This window comes from Marmota monax, unplaced genomic scaffold, assembly GCF_021218885.2.
Source record: "Marmota monax isolate L192 unplaced genomic scaffold, Marmota_monax_Labrador192_F-V1.1 WCK01_AAM20220418_F8-fsc00029, whole genome shotgun sequence".
In the NCBI taxonomy this organism is placed as follows: domain Eukaryota; kingdom Metazoa; phylum Chordata; class Mammalia; order Rodentia; family Sciuridae; genus Marmota; species Marmota monax.
Genome location: NW_026693024.1, coordinates 9,538,337 through 9,558,458, shown reverse-complemented (window position 1 = coordinate 9,558,458; position 20,122 = coordinate 9,538,337). Strand labels below are relative to the sequence as shown.

The window sequence follows — 20,122 nt, the reverse complement described above, 5'->3', positions numbered from 1 at the left end:
AAAATTTGAGGCTCCTACTAAAATACTTCACCAAAGGAAGTATCCCGGCTGAGAAGAAGCCTTCACCTGTGAATTCATTCCAACATTTAAGAAAGAAATAAGCCTTTTCTGAGTAAACTCTTCCAGATAACAGAAAAAGAAAAACAGCTAACCAATTTGTTCAATAATATTTATACCAGAAAGAAATCAGCAAGAAATTGTGGCAAAGGTCCCCAGAGACTCCCTCATAATCACATTCAATCTTACTAGTGACCTGGAAAATGCCCCTGAATGCAAGCTTTGCAGACGGTGGTTTTCATAAAAATGGCATGCAAGGATGTAAAGATGGTGAGAATATCTAGCTATTCCCAACTGTGGAATGTGTTCTTTTAAACAGAACTCTTAATCCAGATAAAGCCTGTGCACAAATGACTGACTTATTCTTCCCAGCATAGAGGGACTGTCCTCAATCACAGTCACAGTGTAAAATGCAGAGACCCCCATATGCAGGAAAGTGGATGACAGGTGGAACCAGAGATGACATCAACCCAAATTCCTCTGCAGTAACAAACACAGTGATTTCCACAGGGTAGATGCCCAACAAATTTTTATTAGCTTCTTGAGGAAAAGAAAAACAGCATGCCATTTGAGTAAACTGTAATAAAACCAGTCAAGATTTTTATGCTTACTTTTTTGCAAAGTTTAGAAGAACAGGCTGACTCATATACAAGTTTGCTAGTCCATTACTGTCAATATATTTGAGGATCATGATGACAGAAGAAGGAAAGTACTGATTATAAAAGTCCTGTGAACTCTAAAGAGTGCAGACAAACATCACAAGAGAACACATTTTTGAATTCCTCTTTCCCAAGAAATGCCATTGGCTAATGTTTTGGTTCGAGGGCTCTAGTTATTAGGAAAAATACACACAAGAAAACTCAATAAATTGGCTGAACAATGCATACCTCCCCCATATTCAGAGCTTTACTCGTAAGAGAACTTCTTATAACCAAACCTTAACAGTCAGATACAGGAAAAGCTGGGTGGGAGAAGCTATTAAGCCCTTGCTATACTTTGGTCTGCAACATCATCCAAAGGCCCATGTTTTAAAGCCTTAGTCACCAGACTGGCATTGTGAGGTGGTGGAGGAACCTTTAAAAGGTTGTGATAGTCAGGGGTCTTCAGCATTTGGGGCATGATCTTCCTCTTTCTTCAGATCCTAGCCAGGACATAAGCAACTTTGGTCTTCCATGATATTCCATCACAGGTCCAAAAGAAGCATGGACCGCAACTTCCCAAACTGAGCCAAAAATAAACCTTTCATCTTTACAAGTTGATCAGCGTAGGTATTTTATTACAGTAATTGAAGCTGACTAACAACTCTTCTGTACTGAAATCATAATGAGATCAAGTTTTAATTTTTCCAACTGGCAGGTAATTTACTTATCCTTACTATGAGCTAAAATGTTTTGTGGGAGGCAGAAAACATCTAGTAAGTGGAAAAGAAGACAGATAAAAGGAATTAAGGTAAAATGTGCTGCAGCCAAGGCTTATAGCAGTATTTCATGATTTTTCATGTTCATTTTAATACTTCATAATCAATAGTGGACAATAAATGATCTCAAAAAATGAAGTATGTGCATTTTAGACATATTGACTCATTTTGATTCATACCTAAACTTCAGGAAACATACATCACCTTGAAATGCTTTAATAAAAGTGACGGATAAATTAAAATAAATGGCCTGAAGATTTTTTTTTTAACAAAACAGACTTTTTTATCTTTTCTTTTAATGAGAGAATCAGAAGTTCTGTTCTCCCCTGAAGTTAAATAGAATGTCGTGTTGTATCAAATGTTTGGCACCTTTCTCTGAAGCTCTAAAGGAGCCCAAATGTAATTTGAGCTAATTCATGAAATGCACTTTGTCAAAGGATCTTTATTGCCTGTGAGATAAATAGTCAAAATATATCAGATTTATTGACGTTCAGGGAAAATGACATTATGTTGTTTAGAGTGAACCTATGAGTATTCAGAGAAGTGAGAGCGGACTCTGGAATCTGCCTGAAGATAAACAACTACAACCTCAAAAATAACATGAAAAAAGAGACTGCAAACCGTGTAACTGTGTTAGAGGAAGGTTTTCTACTTTGATGGCAGTATAGATCCGAGCGTGGGTAAGGTGGGAACCTTTTCTATACAAATGGGTATAATAGAATTTTCATACGCAGAGTCAGGAAATTTGCAAACAGCAAATTTGCTATTATTTTTAATTGTAGAAATTGAAGTTTTCTTTGGAAAAGAACAGAAAAATAATACCTGAAGAACTGATGAGGAGTAGACTCTTGAGCATATTTCTACAGTAAACTGAAAGGAGAAACGACACGACACCCAGCTCTCAGATAAAACCAAGAAAAATGGACCACTTTAGACCTATAGGAATTTCTCATCATGACATAGGTCCTACCAAATTGTTCCTCTGGAGGCCAAGAGACAAACTTTGATGCTAAATAGTAAAATGGGAAAACGAGGATTTGTGAATGGAATATGGGAGAAACAAACCTCTTCTCAAGCATCCAGCCTTCCTGGGTCATGATAACTGCAGTGATGTGAAAAAGCAACAAGATTACAAAAGATGGCAGCAGAGACGTCCAGCTCCACAAGTCTTAAAGAAACAAATTGCAAAGATCACACACAAAAAGCTCCCCACTCCATCCCTTGATAAAACTAGCATCACAATATCTATTCTGTTGATTCAAATAAGCAAAATAGTCATCAAAGCAACTAAGTATGTCTTTAGATTCCAAATAAAATAATATTTAATAGTATTAGTCATTTATCTAAGTATATACTTTCAAGTAACAATCATTGTTAAAAAAATGTATTGTTTGCTTCCTTTTTGTTTTTTTGCTTTGGTGGAGATTGAACCCAAGGCTTCATGAATGTCAGGCAACTGCTCTATCACACAGCTGCATCCAAAGCCCATTTACTTTCTATTTTTAATTATTATGAGTCTTAGCATGTTTAAAAAATATGTGATCTCTTTCCCTTACCGGATTTGCTATGGTAGCAATGTTTATCTACTTCCTACACCGGAATCAGAAACCTAAGATTTATTTCCAGTTCTAACACGTCTTTTATGTCAGAACAAAATCTTTATCAACCAAGATCCACAGAATGTTAAAAAAATAGTATATTCTTGAATGCAGCAGAGGATTCCTTCCATGATTGTAGAAATTGAAGTCAGGGACTAATAAAGGTTGCAGATGGAACCAATGGCTACTCCTTCAAAACACAGAAGGTCGTACTCATTGAAAAGACACTCAGATGAAGCCAAAATCATGTGACATTGGATGGACAGCACATGAAGTATTTAATGGTGAAGCTATTCAAGGATTGGTTTGTAGCAGGGGGTGGGGGGAGCGGATTTTTGTATTGCTTTGATTTTTGTTTTTAAGATTTGCTTGCTTTTGTGAATCAACACCCTTTTTCCTGGCTTGTTTTTCCCATAGTTAGCCTTGGTTCACTGAGACTTTTTTCATTAAAGCAAGTAATAGTTTTCCTCTTCATTTTTTTTTCCCTTTTAGACCAAGACTAAAATTGGACTGCAGATCAAAGACCATGGCAAAAAATTCCTGACATTGGAAACTGCCTTCCCAGCATCCATGAGCCTCCTCCCCTTCTACACATTCCATGTAAAGAGATTGTCTCATTTTCCACCTGGCAACGCTTAAATTGTTTTATTTTTCTTCATTAAAACCACCACGCCTCTTCATTTAACTCATGTTTTAGTATCTTGATTCAGCAGGATCATAAAAACTTTTATTTTTGTCGTCGCTGCTTCTTTTTGCCTCAGGGAGAAGTTAAAAAAAAAAGAAACAAGTTAAAGAATATATGGCCGACCCTTCTTTAAAAATATATAACAAGATTTCTAAAGGAATGAAAAAATATGGTCCTAGTGGGAAAACACTGCAGTCAAATCTATATTTAACTTGAAATAACATAACTTTTTGTGGGTGTGTTTGACATTCCTTCAGACCTGATGCAACCCCTCGAGTCCTCAGTAAATATTAATTATGGGTAATTGACAATTTCTGCTAAAAAAAAAAAAAAAGAAAACAAAAGCTGCAGAACCAATTCTCAAGTTCTTGTTTTGTGCCTTGGCAGCCAAGCTCAGCCTTCAAACGTAGGTCTTTTCTCTTTATCTTGAAAGTAAACTTGACCTGCCTATAAAAATGAGTGTGTTATTTTCCTGGATTCTCAAAAGAAAATCAAGTGTCTACCCAGCGTCAAAACATAAACAAACAAGCAAACCCGATTTGTCTCTTTGTTTTTAAAAGAAAAAAAAAATCATGCCAGATTCTGACCAACCATGCTATGCTCCAAATACACTTCTCATTTTTGAATAAGTCCTGATGTGAATGCCTTTATTGACCATCCTGCAAATGGCTTAGTTAAAATCCTCTAATTAGGAGAATATAACGGAAGTGGCAAATGCCACCCGAGTGCTTTAGCCTGTTTCCTGCCAATTCAACCTGATCAATCTGTTATGTCTGCTGTAAATCTAACTGCTTAGTGATCAGTGAATAACATAAACCCATCGCCTCAGGTCAGTTTAGCAATTTATTTTGCAATGGACATGATACATTTTTTTAAATATGATACAAATGCATCAAATGTATATATGTAAATATGTAGGTGTGTTTGCATAGACAGCTCAGTACGTAATGTGTATACTGCATGTATAGGCTAGGCATACTCTCCATAGGGTACTTTCATCTTTAAAATTAAATTAGATTTAGCTCTAGAGTGAAGAGAAGACTAGCAGCATGTACTTTTACTGATTTTTAGTAAGTAAATAGCTTCACAGGTATATTAGAATTTTAATATTTTTTAAAGATTATATTTACATAAATTTTCAGAACCATATCAATTTTCTCAAACAGCTTTCACCTTCATTTACATTCCTCATCATAGACAATGATGTACTTACCTAAAAAGTCATTGAACTTCTCTTCTCCAGGTGTCAAGTACATAATGTCAGTCAAATGGCTTCCTTTAAAGTGGACTGATTATTTTAAATGGAATCTGTAATTACAACTCAAAATTCTTGGTAAGAACTTTTGTCACTCCATCTCCTCAGCTTTGTTGGGCTTAATCCATTTTGCCTAGGCCAGAAATGTTCAATAAATAATATGAGCTAATACTCCCAACTCATAAAAGTCAAGAGGAGGTAAATCATAAAAATATTACCTTCTCGTCTACTCATGGAGGAGAATTGGGAAGACGTTGCTTATCTGCATAAAGATACTGTTTACCTGAGTTCTATGCAAACTTCACCATTGAGGTGGCTTTTTACTTTAGCCATTGATCACTCCAACTCTAAAGAAAATGTCCTATAACAAAGTTTCTTCCCCCCAATTTCATGAGTAAGAGAATTGCTGACAGTTATAAGGCACTTATTATCTGTCAGGCACTGTTTTGTTTTATCTCTTTCAATCCTCATAATTAGCTTGAGGAGTAGACATTATTTTTTCCCCAAAAAACTTAGAGATGAGGAAACTGAGGCACAACGTTAAAGTAACTTACTGACGATTGTGCAATTTGTTAGTGGCAAAGTCAGTTTAGAAGAATATCCCATGTAAATTTTTCCAGAATATTCAACATGATGTTATGGGAGGGTAGAGACCATAAGGCCTTGCAGATGCTGCATGACCTACTCAGTCACAGCTGGTGCACTTTCTCTTGGGTAAGAAAAAAGCTGCCCAGACATCAGCCAAACTGGACTTCCTGCCTCACTTTCTGTCCAGCCTCTAACCTGCATTTAACCATGAACAATCACTTAACCCCTTCGCCCACATTCCCAATGTGCACAGAGATTAGTTGTTCTCCATAGTCTTCTTCAACTTAAAAATTTACGTCTATATGATTGACAGTTAAATGAAATGTCACATCGATCCCATGACTTCTACACGTGTTGATCAATTAATATTAAGAAAACTGCAAAAGTGAATGCATCTGCCTTCCAAATAAAGAGTTAGCAACTTTAGATAGGGTAAAGGGGAGGAGGGGAAGGGAGGGTTCAACGGGGTAGGAATGAGTTAGACATCATTACCCTCAGTACATGGCTAAAGACATGAATAGTGTGAAAATACTTTGTGTACAACAGGGACTTGAAAAAATGTGCTCTATATGTGTAATATGAAATGAATTGCATTCTGCCATCAAGTATAACAAATTAGAATAAATAAATAATTTAATTTAAAAAATAAATAAATAAAAAGGGTTAGCCATCATTTCTTCAGCTCACTAGAACTAGAAAAAAAGAATCTAGTTTCTAGAACTGTGAGGATGAAATTTTTCCCAGCACTAATAGAGATTCATTCATTCATTCATTCATCATTCAATTAGCAATTACAAGGTTCAAATGATGGGTCAGGGACTGTTGTAAGCACAGGGCTACAAAAGATGAGTAAGACGGATGTGATTTCTACCCTCATGAAATTGATATCCATATATACCTGTGTATTTGTGAGTGTCTGTGGGTGTAAATACTCATATACAATACAAATAGTGATCAATTCCAGAGGGAAGGTGAGAAAGGTTTATGTGGCCCAGAATAAGGAAGAAGACAGGGAGGATGTTCACAGAAGACCACCTGTGGAAGTGATACATACCTTCATGTGCATGTGCATACATGTTTGTGTGCGTGTGTGTGTGTTATATTGGAACATAATTGTGAATGTCTGTTCATCAATCCTATCAAAATAAAACATTGTGATGGTCAGTGTCACAAACTATGAGGTTTCTGAAACTTGGGTCTGAAGCTCAGTTCTATGACGTTTTTGTGGAGGCAGCTTCAATAATCCTCATTCCTTGCTTAGAACAACATGATTGGCAACAGCACCTCTCTTTTGAAGTTATTGTAAGCATTAAACAAGATATATAATGTACAACACCTCTGAAGGTAATTAAACTATTAATAATCCTTAGTTACATTTATCCATCACTGAAGATTATATAAGGAATATTGTTCTTCCCATTTCGACACGTTTAAAATACGAGCCACCTCATATACCAAGTTCCTGGGATAACTCAACATCACCGTTGAACATTAAACATAACTGTCCTCATACAGTTCACCACACAATGTAGGTGTCTCAAACTTGAGTGTGCATCATAATCATCTGGAAGTTTTGTTAAAATGAAAAGATTTGGACCCCGCTCCAGATTTCTGTTTCAGTAGGTCTGATGTAGGGTGGAGAACTGGCACTTCTAACAATTTTTCCAGTAAAGCTCATGCTGCTGGTTCAAAGACCACCCTGTAACTCAGAAGTTGTTTCTATGGGCCAGGTAGTGTTTGAGGACACTTAAGCTTCGTAAGATACGTAATTCTCAAAATCACCCAGCAAGGTAGCATCAGAATGCCCCTTTATGATGGTCAAGGTGAAGACCAGAGAAGATAAGGAACCTTATCAAGATAGCAGAGTTCCCTAGGAACAGAACTGAGTTTGAGCCTTAATTTGCCTGTCCTAGAGCCCATTATCATATACACTGTGTGTCAAAATGCTTTCTCACCTTAAATTCAGTGGCAAATATGAATTGATGCCTTAGACAGACATTGGCCCCCAGTGAAATTTCTACATGACTGTGATATTTCAGATTACAAATGCAAAAAACCCAAAAGCACACTGACTCTCAGGAGGCTCTATGTCATGATTAGATGTACTGCCTAACACCAAAGAAATTAAAGACTCATGAACCATATAAAAAATATTCATTTGGCATTACATTTTCTTTGTTTACAAAACTAATGTAAAATCTTATCTGAGTCTTGACAAATATTTTTCCATAGAGAGAAATGAATCATTTTGAGGTAAAATCCACTCTAACTTCATTTTTTTTTTGTGAAATTTAATTTTAATCGAAATACAATAGCTACAACAATTTGAGCTGAGTGTAAGACGTTTGCTTGGGTCTGATGGCACCTGAGTCAACAGACATTCTGATGCATCCCCTCCACCAAAATTAAGAGAACAGTATATGCTTTCTGCAGAATTCTTAAAATAGACAATCTCTCTTTTGATTTTTAACAGAAGTCCATCACTCACAGTCTCATCTTGTTCTTCAAATATTTGGAAAGTGGAATATTTTGACACTAACATTGAAAAAGACAAGACGAGTGCCCTTTCTTGGGGTCACAGCCCTGAAACCCAGCTCAGCACAGGGTTCGCAGCTCACAGAGCGAGAGCAGGCGCTGCTGTGAAGAAGCCTTTCCCCAGAGATAAATCCTTATTTGCACGTATCATTTACAGCTTTGCCACGTGGGTTCAGATGAAAATGGAACTCAGTGGGGGGCCATATTAATTGAATCAACTCCAATCCTTTGATGAAAAGCATGCAACTGAAAACTACCAGAGGTTTTTAGATCCCCACACCTTGCAGTTCACTCCATTTATAAGAAAGACATGTGATCTCCTAAAATGCACGACCCCATTCAAATGCTTGAACCAGGCACCTCAGACCCAGACACAAACTCTGTATTTAACATCTTGGCTCAAATTTACTTTTTTTTTTTTTTTTTTTTAACAAATATTTTCCTCATTTCTCCATTTGGACTCATTCTTCCAATAGATTAGCAGTTTTACTCTCCAAAAGCCAAACAGAAACATAAAACTCACCAGCCAGAATGAAGAACGCTGTGTTCCTTTCTTGTTGTGTTGGAACCTTGTCCTGAAATTTCTATCATAATGAACTGGAATAATCAATCGGTCTGCTTTATCCTTTATTTTGTTATCTTGTATTGTAACTCTTCACTGCAGCCTGTAGCTTTAGGTTTCCATGAGATGGGAGGTATATCATTAGACCTATAAATCCCAGTTAGAGAATCAAAAAGGAGACGTCTTTTATAGGAGGAGATGGAGCACTATGATCATGTTTTAAAAGCCATCTCCTGTTATATGCTAAAGCTTTATACAAAAGATCTGCTCAGTTATATACCTCATTGACAACTTCCATTTACAGACAAAACAAAAACAAAAACAAAAACAAACAAACAAAAAAAAAAACAGATTCTGAACTTGTCCAAGTCAAAGAAAAAATTATAGACCATCCCTGACTTAATCATGATTCAACTGAAGAAGTCTCATAGTTGTGCAAAAACAATACAGTAGTAGAATTTGTATTTAGAATTTTAACTTAGACCTCTTCCTGGGCTAGCCAAATGCACTTCCGATTCTCTCTGGTGACGCTGAGCAATGGCAGTGAGCTGCAGCTCCCTAGCAGCCAGCCCTGTGGTCACTAGGGAAAACAACTGGCACTCTACAGAGTGCTTCTGCAAAGCTAGTGTGTTTGGTAGATGAAGTGTATGCAATGAATGTTCAACTTATAATTATATTTTAAACTAACAATCTGTTTATCCAGGTATAACCCTATGTAAATATAGGAACATCTGTAATGGAGCTTGAATTCTCTTCTTGCTTCTTGTAGGTAGGTTTTTTGAGATAGAGATCTTGCTAGCTGAAATTTACAGCAGGGACAGATTAGAGAGACACAAAGCAGGGGAGCAAAATTTATGAAGGGCTTGCAATGCTGTGTATCTGATGTAAACCATTCTTCTTGTGAGGATGGCATAGAAGGGCAGGTCAAGAAAGAATGCAGAGGGAAGGTTCCATTTATGTTAGGTCTTACAGTGAGTTAGAATTTGCCTCCTTCTGACCCATCTTCAGCCCCCCAAAACACAAGGAATCACATGTATATGAGAATCCCCCCTTTGAAAGCAAACTATCTTGGGGGGTGGGAGTGGAGGCTGGAAAACTGGCTGAGAACAAATTAACAAAGCTTTGAATATCTTGCTAAAATACTGGATTTTTCAGAGCAGAAGATGTCAGGAAGATTAAAAGTTATAATTCATTCCACTTTTATATTCCCTACCCAGACTAGAGAATCTGCATAGTGTTTAGTGAATGATTGTCAAATTGCTTTGAGGATGAAACTATTTTCTCATGAATAAAGGAATATGACTAACTTATTACAGCATCAACAATACTAATTGATATGATTTATTTAGTGCCCTTCTCAAGTTCTAGGGACTTTCGATATATTATCTATTTTCTTTGTTTAATACAGTAATCCAATAATATTTTTATTACTATGTATATTTTATACATAAAAAAACAAGTTCTTAATAGTAGTTACAAAATTTCCTAAGGGCAAACAGTTAATGTGTTTCAAAGCCTACATTCAAATGCTGGTTTCTAATTCTAATACCTATGCTCTGTCTATTCTGCTATACAGTTTTTCCAGGTGCACCGATGGATTTGTATAAATCTATTCAAAATATTTGCTTCCCCTCTGACTCCAGTCCACCCACCCTTCCCCTTTTGCAATTGAACAAGCCACGTGCAAAATGGCAGCTTGGGTTGGAGATGAAATATGTGATGGTGAACCAAGGAAAGGTAATTGACCCCTATGGGGATCAGAACGATTACTTTGTTCTTTTCCAAGTAGTAAAAACAGATGCAGTGAGCAGGAATGTGAACTTGGAGTGAATCAGGGAGAGTGAAGGCAGAGAAACAGGGTGTTGGTGGCAACACCGGGTGAGGATGACAGAAAGCCAGGTGATGCAGGCACATCTCATCCCACAGGTGATCCTTGGGTTTGCAAATGAGCCTAAGCATCTGCGCATCAATTGACTCTCAAAGAGGAATCAGGATATGGAAATAGAAAGAGCATGACTTAAATTCAAGAGGAAACAAAGTCACAGAGGAAGGCCAGAAAAAGTCCCCAAGGGCTAGAAATTGTTAGGTGCTTCTCAGGTTCAGCATCTACAGCTTAATGCATGTGATTGCTGCAACATTTACAAACCAACTTCCTCCAAGGGGTTGGGGTAGAGGGGCTCTGCCATTGATACTAAATGATAATTTGGGCTGAAAGCAGAAGAAACAAAGAGCTTCAAGGTAGATCCTTGCTATGAAAACCAAAGGTATATTTGAAAAAGGAAAGGATGCAAAATAATCTATTACAGCATTTAGAAAATGGGAATTTGTTACCTAGATAATTATCTATTCCTTTTGATTTCTTTTTTTCTCCCCAGGAAGAAAAGCCTAGGAGAATAAACCTAAAATAAATAAGTAAACAAAAATCTCTAAAAGCAGCAAAAGCAGAAAACCTCAAGAAATCATCAACTCTTGGCCAGAACTTAGACAAATGACATATTCTAAAAGGACACTGACCTTTCCCCATTTCTTTTTAACCAGCACGTTTTGCTAAAAATGGTTTTGAGAAAAAATCCACAAAACAAATAAAAAGCTTGTGAAGCTATATTTCCGTATGTAAATTACTTTGATATTATTTTTCCACTAGGAGAGGCAGTATATGTTTAAATATGACTTAGGGATAGCTATATCCTTCTTTCTTTTTATTGCCCTAAATGTCATATAATACATTCTATTCAAGCGTAAGATTCTGAAGATATTGTCAATATAATAACATAGACGTTAGGGTTTGCAGGGAGAGTAGAAACCACTTTTCAATTCTTACTGATGAAAAACAAAAAAAAAAAAAGAAAGAAAAGAAAGGAAAACCTAGCCCATCAAGGTAGTGATTTGTATCCTGTTACCCAGGCTGTTAGTGGCAGAGAGGACATTGGAACCCATGTATACGGAATCCATGCCCAAGGCTGTAGCCACTCCACTATTTGCTAACAATCTTGAACTTCAGCGAAATTGGACTCAGGAAAGAATATTCTCCTTTCCCCAAAAGGAGAAGATAAACTTATTACCAGACCCTTTCTAGAATAGAAAGCTAGGGATTTACCACATAACATTTTAAAATGAAGCAGCTTATTTGTAGGAACAAACAGGTGAAGATTATGTGTATAGAAATACTGCTCAGAAAACATATGTTTTAAAAGATTGCTCATTTTGTAACATAGTAGCCAAAGATAAGTCTTTTTACAACCCCACCTATAAACCTTTGATGCAATCCATGGCATAATAAACCCATTGCTTTAAAGATATAGAGCTTTAGTTTCTGGTTTTGAATATAAATGAATCCAAATAAAAATCTTATTCAAATTTTTGTAAATCCCCAATATTGAAAGCCTATTTTTTCCTCTGTAAACCCTGCTTAGAATATTAGAAGAAAGACATTCAAGAATTAAAAATTTTCTCACCTAACAATTTAGTTTCCATGTCAAGAAAACCATGAATGACGTTCCAGCGCCGCTTGTCCAATGTACCAAAGAAGATGGAGACCTTCACTCCATCAGATGGTCTTAAACCCTCTAGCTCCAAGACAATTGAATTCTCTTCTACTTTCTACCAGTAAAAGAACAAAAACACCAGTATTTGAGCTTTAGCAGGTCTGATTAGAACGTCTCAGTTCTACATTCAACAGCGTGGTGGAGAACAGAAGGACATGTGTCCAGCCAGGGTCACCCTCTCAGGCATCCACATCATTTAATGACTACAGGGTTTTTTTTATCTTTAATTCCCTTTATCCAGGAATGGGAGCAGGTTAGGTACGTCCATCACATTTCAAATGAGAAAAGAGGAGATAGAACAAAAGTGTCCTCCAAACTTAATGTTTCATAGCCCTTAGTTTGTGTACCTCCTCAGAAAAACAGAGCTATGTCATCTAGAGGCAGAGCCTCCCCCAAGAGGGGCTCCTGCTTCAGAGGTGTAATTGTCCTGCGATGAGTATCCCAAGCCAGAGACTCCACTCTGCAATTTAATGGTTTGCTAAACTATCAGTTTCTCTGGGTGCCTTATAATGATTTTTTTTCCTGGAAAATTTATAATCCATCCATAGAGTGATCTGAAAGTCTGTAGCCAGAGTTCCTGGCCCGAATCACCAGGTGTTCAGATAAAGCAACACCTGATGAGCATCACTGAGGACCAGTGAGCACTCTTGGGCCACATCTAAGCATGGGCAGCCCATTCCACACACAGCAATCTGCTTGTTTTGAATTAAAGCAAACCTTCCTTTGAGTCATTCCTCATAAACAGAAGAACAGACAGTATAGGAAACTATCAATAATCTGCTTTGACTTGGAAAGGACATCGAGAAAAGGACAACGAGCCCCCTCCCCCGCTTTAACGGATGTTCCAACTGATTGGAAACAGGCCAAGTGCTTTCAAACATATTGGGGACTAACGTATGGGTGTATGCCTCTCTTGAAAATTCCAACTGGTCTCACAGAGCCATTGGTATGACATCATTCAATCTGACTTTCAAAGAATGAATATGGCTGATCAGAGTGGCACACACCTGTAACCCCAGCTACTCGGGAGTCAGAGGCAGGAGCATCACAGATTCAAAGACAGCCTTAGCAACTTAGCTGGACCCTGTCTCAAAATAAAATAAAAAGGGCTGGAGTGTACCTCAATGATAGAGTGCTCCTGGTTTTAGTCCCCAATATCAAATGGAGAAAAGGAAGGAAGGAAGGAAGGAAGGAAGGAAGGAAGGAAGGAAGGAAGGAAGGAAGGAAGGAAGGAAGGAATCGATCTTTTCCTAAAGGATCCATGACCCTCTAGCTCTTGGGTAAATATCGTGGGTAAATGGGAGCTTATCTCATCCTAAACCAACCTGTTTTATTGTTGGTAAAATCAAATTGTCAGAAAATGGTTTTTATATATGAGTCAAATCAGAACTCTTCATAATACACTCCCATTGACCCCAGGTAAACTTTCTGTAAGTTATTCTCAAAAAAATAGGTCCATTCTTTTACCTGATAGGTTTTCAAATATTTGAAGACAAACCCATTCCCTCATTCTCTAAATCTCTTCTCATCAAAATGTGTCATTTGAGCACATTAGATGAAATTCTCCAGAACCTTCAAGATCATATTACCTTTTCCTTGACTAGCAATAATTTTTAAAATACTGCATCAAAAATGTAACGTGATCCTCTAAGAGTGTGTGCTTTAATCCTCTAATCCATGTGAAAGAATTTGAAAGAGTATCTGATACTTGGGAACTGCCCAATAAAATGTTTGTTATTTGTTGGTTACAACAGTTTGGAACTTGGTGCTGTTTTTGAAACTGAAGGTACAGCAGCAGAAATCTGGTCTTTCCATCCCACTCTTGTTCATTATTTGACTCACTGGAACACTAATTCAAGTCAGCCCAGCATTCTGAGATAACGGATCTACACAGGATGGTGAACTAGAAGACCAGCACTAAGCTGGATAGTTCTTTAACTGGGTGACCTTTGGTAAACGTGAGATTGTTTGCATTTCCTACCTTCTTTAAGTAGCAAGATGATAAATGAGATTCAGCCACCCCTGGATGCCCATTTCCCATAGGAAATTCATCTTGACTAAGGCCTTCTACTCTCTGGCTCTGGTACTTGTTTTCCAGATTTGAATCTTGATTCCCCTTTTGTTTCCAAATTTTAATTTTTCCAATACCTCTACATCCTGCTGATTCCTCTCCCTGGAATTTTTTTTTCCCCAATTGTTCCTCCTGGGTAACTCCTCAGTTTTGCTATTTAGCTCAGGATACTAAATTGCCTTCAGAGGCTTCCTTGACTCACGACCACTGCACCACACAGAATTTATGGCTTCCTCCTCTGCTTGGGAAGAACTGTATTTCTGCATCTATTATCATACCAGTCTTCTTACATCTCAATTATTTCCTTACTCCTCTGTCTGCAGTAGTGGAATATGAGCCCCTTAAAGGCAGGAACAATGTCTTTTACTCAGTTTCATAGGGTAGAGTTTGGAAAAAATAAATGACTCTTATCTCAAGCATGCAATAAACACATGTGAGAGTATTTAAACACTCTGAAAATCCTAAAGCAATGTATTTTAATAAATGTCTATATAATATCTTACATTTATCATTTCATTCTATATATTCAAACATGTTTATATGTATATATTTAACTGATGGAATTAATTTAAGTACCTGGATAGATATTGGTAAAAAATTCAAATGGATTTTATAGGAATCATTCACAGTGGTATCATTACTTTATCATTATCTCAGTTGAAATAATTGTACTTTAAAAGTATTCAAAATAATGGAATGATTTTCTAAAGTGTTTTAACAATCTAAGAATTTACTGTCTCTGTTCATTATTAAAATGGATTCCAATTTTGATTATGTATTGTTAGTGAGACCCACAAGATAAAAACAATAAATATCAAATGAACAAGGATCAAAAATAAAGTTACAGAAAATATAGCAAGAATATTCCCAATAGGTTTAAAGAACTATGACTCATTAGATAAATGTATTTAAACCTTTTAAATACATTTCTATATGTATTCTGACAATAAGTCTTCCTACTAAGTAGAAACATGATCAAAACTCCAAAATGCCAAGAAATGTGTTAATGTAGGTATACAATTCATTTTTATTACCAGTAGGAATGATAACATGGAAAAAGAATTAATAATTAAAAACTCTTTCAGTCTGAAGACACTGACAGAATATAGCCCAACACCCACAGGGTTGAAAAGAAGATATTCAGAAAAGCCTGGTGTAGAACTTGGCCTCCACTCTTGCCAAGCAAGTCAACCTCTGTTAGGACATTGGATTCCTTCCCCTTAAAGAATCTGGAGCTGTGTTCACTGCCCTGAGGTGCGACCAAGGCCCCTGGGTTATGTTCTCTGGTCTTGTGATGAATAACATTGATCACCTGTTAGCTCTGGTAATTCATCATACATCCCCTACTGATTTTTGTCCCTAACTTATACTTCTAGAGCCCAATGTCACCACAGTGCATTTCCTTTGGCAAAGCTGAACACACCCCTTCTCCCCATTCCCCACTGTCAAATGGGTTCTCAAATCCAGGTGATGAGATTTATGGTTTCTCTGAGCTCTCATCCCAGAGTTCTCTCAAGACAGGTCACAATTTCTAGTTTTCCATAAGGCAGAGAAAAAGGTAAAGGTTGTGCCCTCCTTACTCTGCTTTAAAGGCAGAGACAATACCAGGAAAGTACAAATAAGGGTGTGGGGGTTTTTTGTACAGGAGATTGAACTCAGGGGTGCTTAACTACTGAGCAAGCCACATCCCCAGCCCTTTTTAATATGTATTTTTTAAATTTACAGACAGGGTCTTTCTAAGTTGCTTAGAGCCTCATTAAAATTGCTGAGGCTGGCTTTGAACTCATGATTCTCCTGCCTCAGCCTCCCCAGACACTGAGATTACAGGTATGCACCACCATGCCCTGCCACAAATAGGGTTCTTGTAGGAAATAGCTCTGCATGTGGATCTGCTTGGTTTCAAGTCCACATTACCCCAGCAAAACCCTAGGAAGGTATTGACAGAACAGCATTCATTGCGATACCTGAAGAATGTGAATTTATCTGAAGCAAAAGAAAAGCCTAAACTTGTTTAAGATAAAATACAAATGTTATACTTTAGCAAATAGGACAACAAAGTCCTGTCAAATTTTCTTTGACTATTTTGGAAGTTTACATGTCAACATAAATATCAGTGTGATGATCAATTTTATATGTCAACCTGACAGGGTCAAGGGGGTCCCAACATTTGAACAAATATAATTCTGAGTGTTCCTGTGAGAATATCTTTAGATGAGATAATATTTGAATTTATAGACCCAGTGAATCAGGTTGCCCCCCCAAGTGGGTGGGCCTTATCCAATCAGTGGAAGGCCTGAATAGGCTAGTCCTCCTATTAGTAATAGGCACTCCTCCTGCCTGACTGCTTTCAGTGACATTGTCAGTCTTCTCTTGCTTCAGGTTCAACTGAAACATGGGCTCTCCCTGGGTCCTGAGCCTGCCAAACTTCTTACCAGAGCTACCCAGCAGCGATCTTGGATTCCAGCTTGTGACTGCAGATCTTGAGATTTCTCAGTGTCCATAATTGTGTGAGTCAATCTTTATCATTAAAGGCCTCTGACTAATTCATTCCATATTACCAAGGTTTACTTAAATCTTCTAGCTTGATGTTCCTCAAGTATAAAAAGAGGGGAGGAAGATAATGAATTCTGAGCTGTTTTTAGTCAGAATATGCAATAGTTTTCTAATTCTCTAAATGTCAAAGCATCCTTTTTTTTTTTAACTCTGGCTGCCTATTGAATGAAAACGTACTCTGTGCCCAACACTGAGCTAAAGGGTGTTATATGTATTAACTACTTTCTTCTCACAGTCACCTGAGATGTTATCATTCTTTTATTTTTCTTTTTTGTTTTGCAGGCAAGAACACAGATGTTCAGCAAATTGCCCAAGATCTCAAATCTTGGAAGAATCAGGAGAAGAAACTGGACCTTAGCAAAGTTAATGTTTAACAAAAGCAAAATCAATGAACAACTTGAAGAAAATGTGAAAAAGTAAAAGAGATAGTGTTGGAAAATAACTTCTGGTTTTGTTATTTTTTGGTTCGTGTGTGTGTGTGTGTGTGTGTGTGTGTGTGTTACTGAGATTGAACCCAGGGACTCTCCACTGACCACTGCCCCATCTCTTTAAATGTTATTGTTGTTGTTGTTAGAGGCAGGGTCTTGCTGATTTGCCAAAACTGTCTTCGAACTAGCGATCTTCCTGCCTCAGTCTCCTGAGTCACTGGGATTAAATGTGGGTACCACATTTAATGACAAGTTCACCTATGACAGAAAAAAATATCTTGATAATTCACCACGACCCTGTGGGGCAACTGCTCTCAGTTCACATTCACCAAATCCACAACGAGCTGCTCACTAAACGGTTTTCTCAAGGGAAGGTTTTGGATTCATGAAGGTGATTACTATTTTTAAGTCCAAACTCCCTTCTACCCTTTCACACTCTGCCCCAGCCTCATGTAACAAAAGGAAGGCCTGCCTATTTAAAGGAAGAGATGGGTGTGACTTCTGCTCATACTTTATTTTCCTGCTTCTATTTGCCCTACATCCTGAAAATGCCCCTCATTAACCAAAGTACTTGTTGAAGTAATGTATTAAAATACATGTGTGTGTACACACACACACACACACACACATACCATGTGTATGGAGACTTGTGTAAGACTCTATTTTTCTCACTTTAACCATATTTACGATAATGAGTGTTCTTACTAGTGGTTCCAAATTTTTCTGCACTTTTCTATAATTATATTTTGAACAGAAAATTTACCTGCCTAATTTTGCTTGGTTTAGAGTAGTGTTAATATTCTCTATCTTTTTGAATTATTTTGTAAAGTAGGAAAAGCAATTTTGTTTGACAATATGCCTACACTAATTTCTGTATAATAACAATCATAGCTAATGAGTTTGCATATCTGGATAAATTATAAATGGCCAACACTTACTGTATATCGGGCTCTGTGAAGCAAATAAAAACTATTTTCCACTTTTACGGCTGAAGAAAGTGGAGCTTAACACTGTGGAATAATGTGGGTTGCATTACACAAGAGTTGAGATTTAACAGGTCTAGAAATTATATCCAAAAGTAAGGAAATGGAGTTTTTACATAGGTCTAAGAAGAAGAAGAATCACCAACCTTAGGATACACAGATTATGCACCCGATTTAAATTCTATAATTACTGCCTGCAATACAAGCATCCTCTTAGAATTATTAATTCCTTCTCTATTAAATAAAATATTGAGTGAGTCAAATGTTTTTCCCTTCTTTAAACGTACTTTGTTATAAAGTGTTCTAGAGGGAAACATGTTTGGGTAAACCACAGATACAAAATACTGCGATTGCTAAGAGCCCATAACAGAAGAGAAACTCAAACCAGCTTCAGTGCTGTCCTCTTTTCCATAATTTATTCAAGATTCTAAACAAAATCCATATCTGATAAGCCACGAGGAGTGGTGTCCTTTCAAACTTACTGAGAAATTCTCCCATAAATAATTTAATTTTCTTTTCCGTTTAAAAAGCCTCTGATTTTTAACAGGTTTAGGATAGAAAGGAAAGTGATGATTAACTGAAAACCTGAAGCAGCATTAATACATTAGATACATCAAAGTCTCTATTTCATAGATTTAAACACCATGAATTTCCCAGAAAGGAAAAGGAGGAGGTGTACCTCCCCCAGGAAGGGGCGGGTTGGGGTGCAGGCTTGCCTGGACGGTGAAACAGCGGTTTCCTTGGCTCAGTGACAATGCATTGTGCCCAAATGCACCCCATCTTGCTTCCGAGCAGGGCAACAGCTCCAGTTCAAACAAAGCCCTCGCGCAGGCTCACCTGTGGGTTGCCAGCACCTTCCAGGGCGAGATCCTGGCGGCCAGACAAAACTCTGCCTGAAAGTTCATTTCATAAATGCTTCCAAGTCAAAAAGCCATTTTTCCTGGGCTAGTTTCAAGCAAACAGCTGCCAAGGTTTAAATTCCCCATCTCACACTGCCATCTACTGTTTAAGGTGCAGGGCTCTGAAGAAAAAGGAAGGAGCCAGACATTGAGATCTTCAGGAGTCCCAGGCAACAGTCATGTGCTGCCTTTGCACAGTAAGACTTGAATGGTAATCAGGTCTGATTGTTTTGACATTCAGCAATAATGCTATTTTTCACTGTGTAGACCAAAACCAGAATATTTAACCCCATGCATAAATAAATAAATAGGTAACATCCTTGTTTTTTTTTTTGTTTTTTTTTTTTGTTTTTTGTTTTTTTTTAATGAGAACCAGCAAAAACATCCAAGGAAAATAGACTCAAGAGATCTTGACTGAGAATCGTCGTCTCCCTGCCGCGTGTATCTGAAAAGAACACATTTTAAAAAAAAAATTAAAAGAGGAAAAACAACCTGTCTTGAACTAACTGAATTTCCTTAGCATCAATGTGTTGACAGCTAACAAGAATCTAGGCAAATAAGTGGTCAGGGCTAGACAGTGTCAGGGAGCCTGTCCAAGTCCAAGGGTGGGGATGATTGATCTACTGTGGGCCTCCCCCACCCACTTCCTCCTTTTATCACTGGTGAGATCATTTCCCCCAACAGCAGGCTCTTTCAAGTGTAGATAAGTTGGTTCCAAACCAGATGCATCATTTTCTCCTTCATAAGGGAATTTCCAAACTTTCACTGCCACAAAGCATCATTCTGCTATATAGTTATATTGCTCACAGATTCATCAAGCACCGTCTTTAGTGGTTGTTTTGTTTTATAAGGGGTAATGTGAAATCATTCTAAGCAAATTCTATCTCAGGAGTCCTGAGGGCCTGTCTTCAACATGATTCTGCCAACTTAGGACAGGGATGCACGA

General features: G+C 37.5%; 1 long non-coding RNA gene across 2 annotated transcripts; it reads right to left on the bottom strand.

Annotated features, from left to right (window-relative positions):
• Positions 1-569: 569 nt before the first annotated feature.
• Positions 570-20,053, bottom strand: LOC124098624 (uncharacterized). 2 transcript variants are annotated; one of them, XR_009227649.1, is made up of 4 exons: positions 16,746-20,053; positions 12,153-12,297; positions 8,659-8,844; positions 570-5,145 (listed from the first exon to the last, which is right to left on the bottom strand). It is a non-coding gene; the product is annotated as an uncharacterized LOC124098624 (long non-coding RNA). The 2 variants fall into 2 exon arrangements; XR_006853641.2 differs by having other exon boundaries at positions 19,115-20,050.
• Between the last annotated feature and the right edge of the window lie 69 nt (positions 20,054-20,122).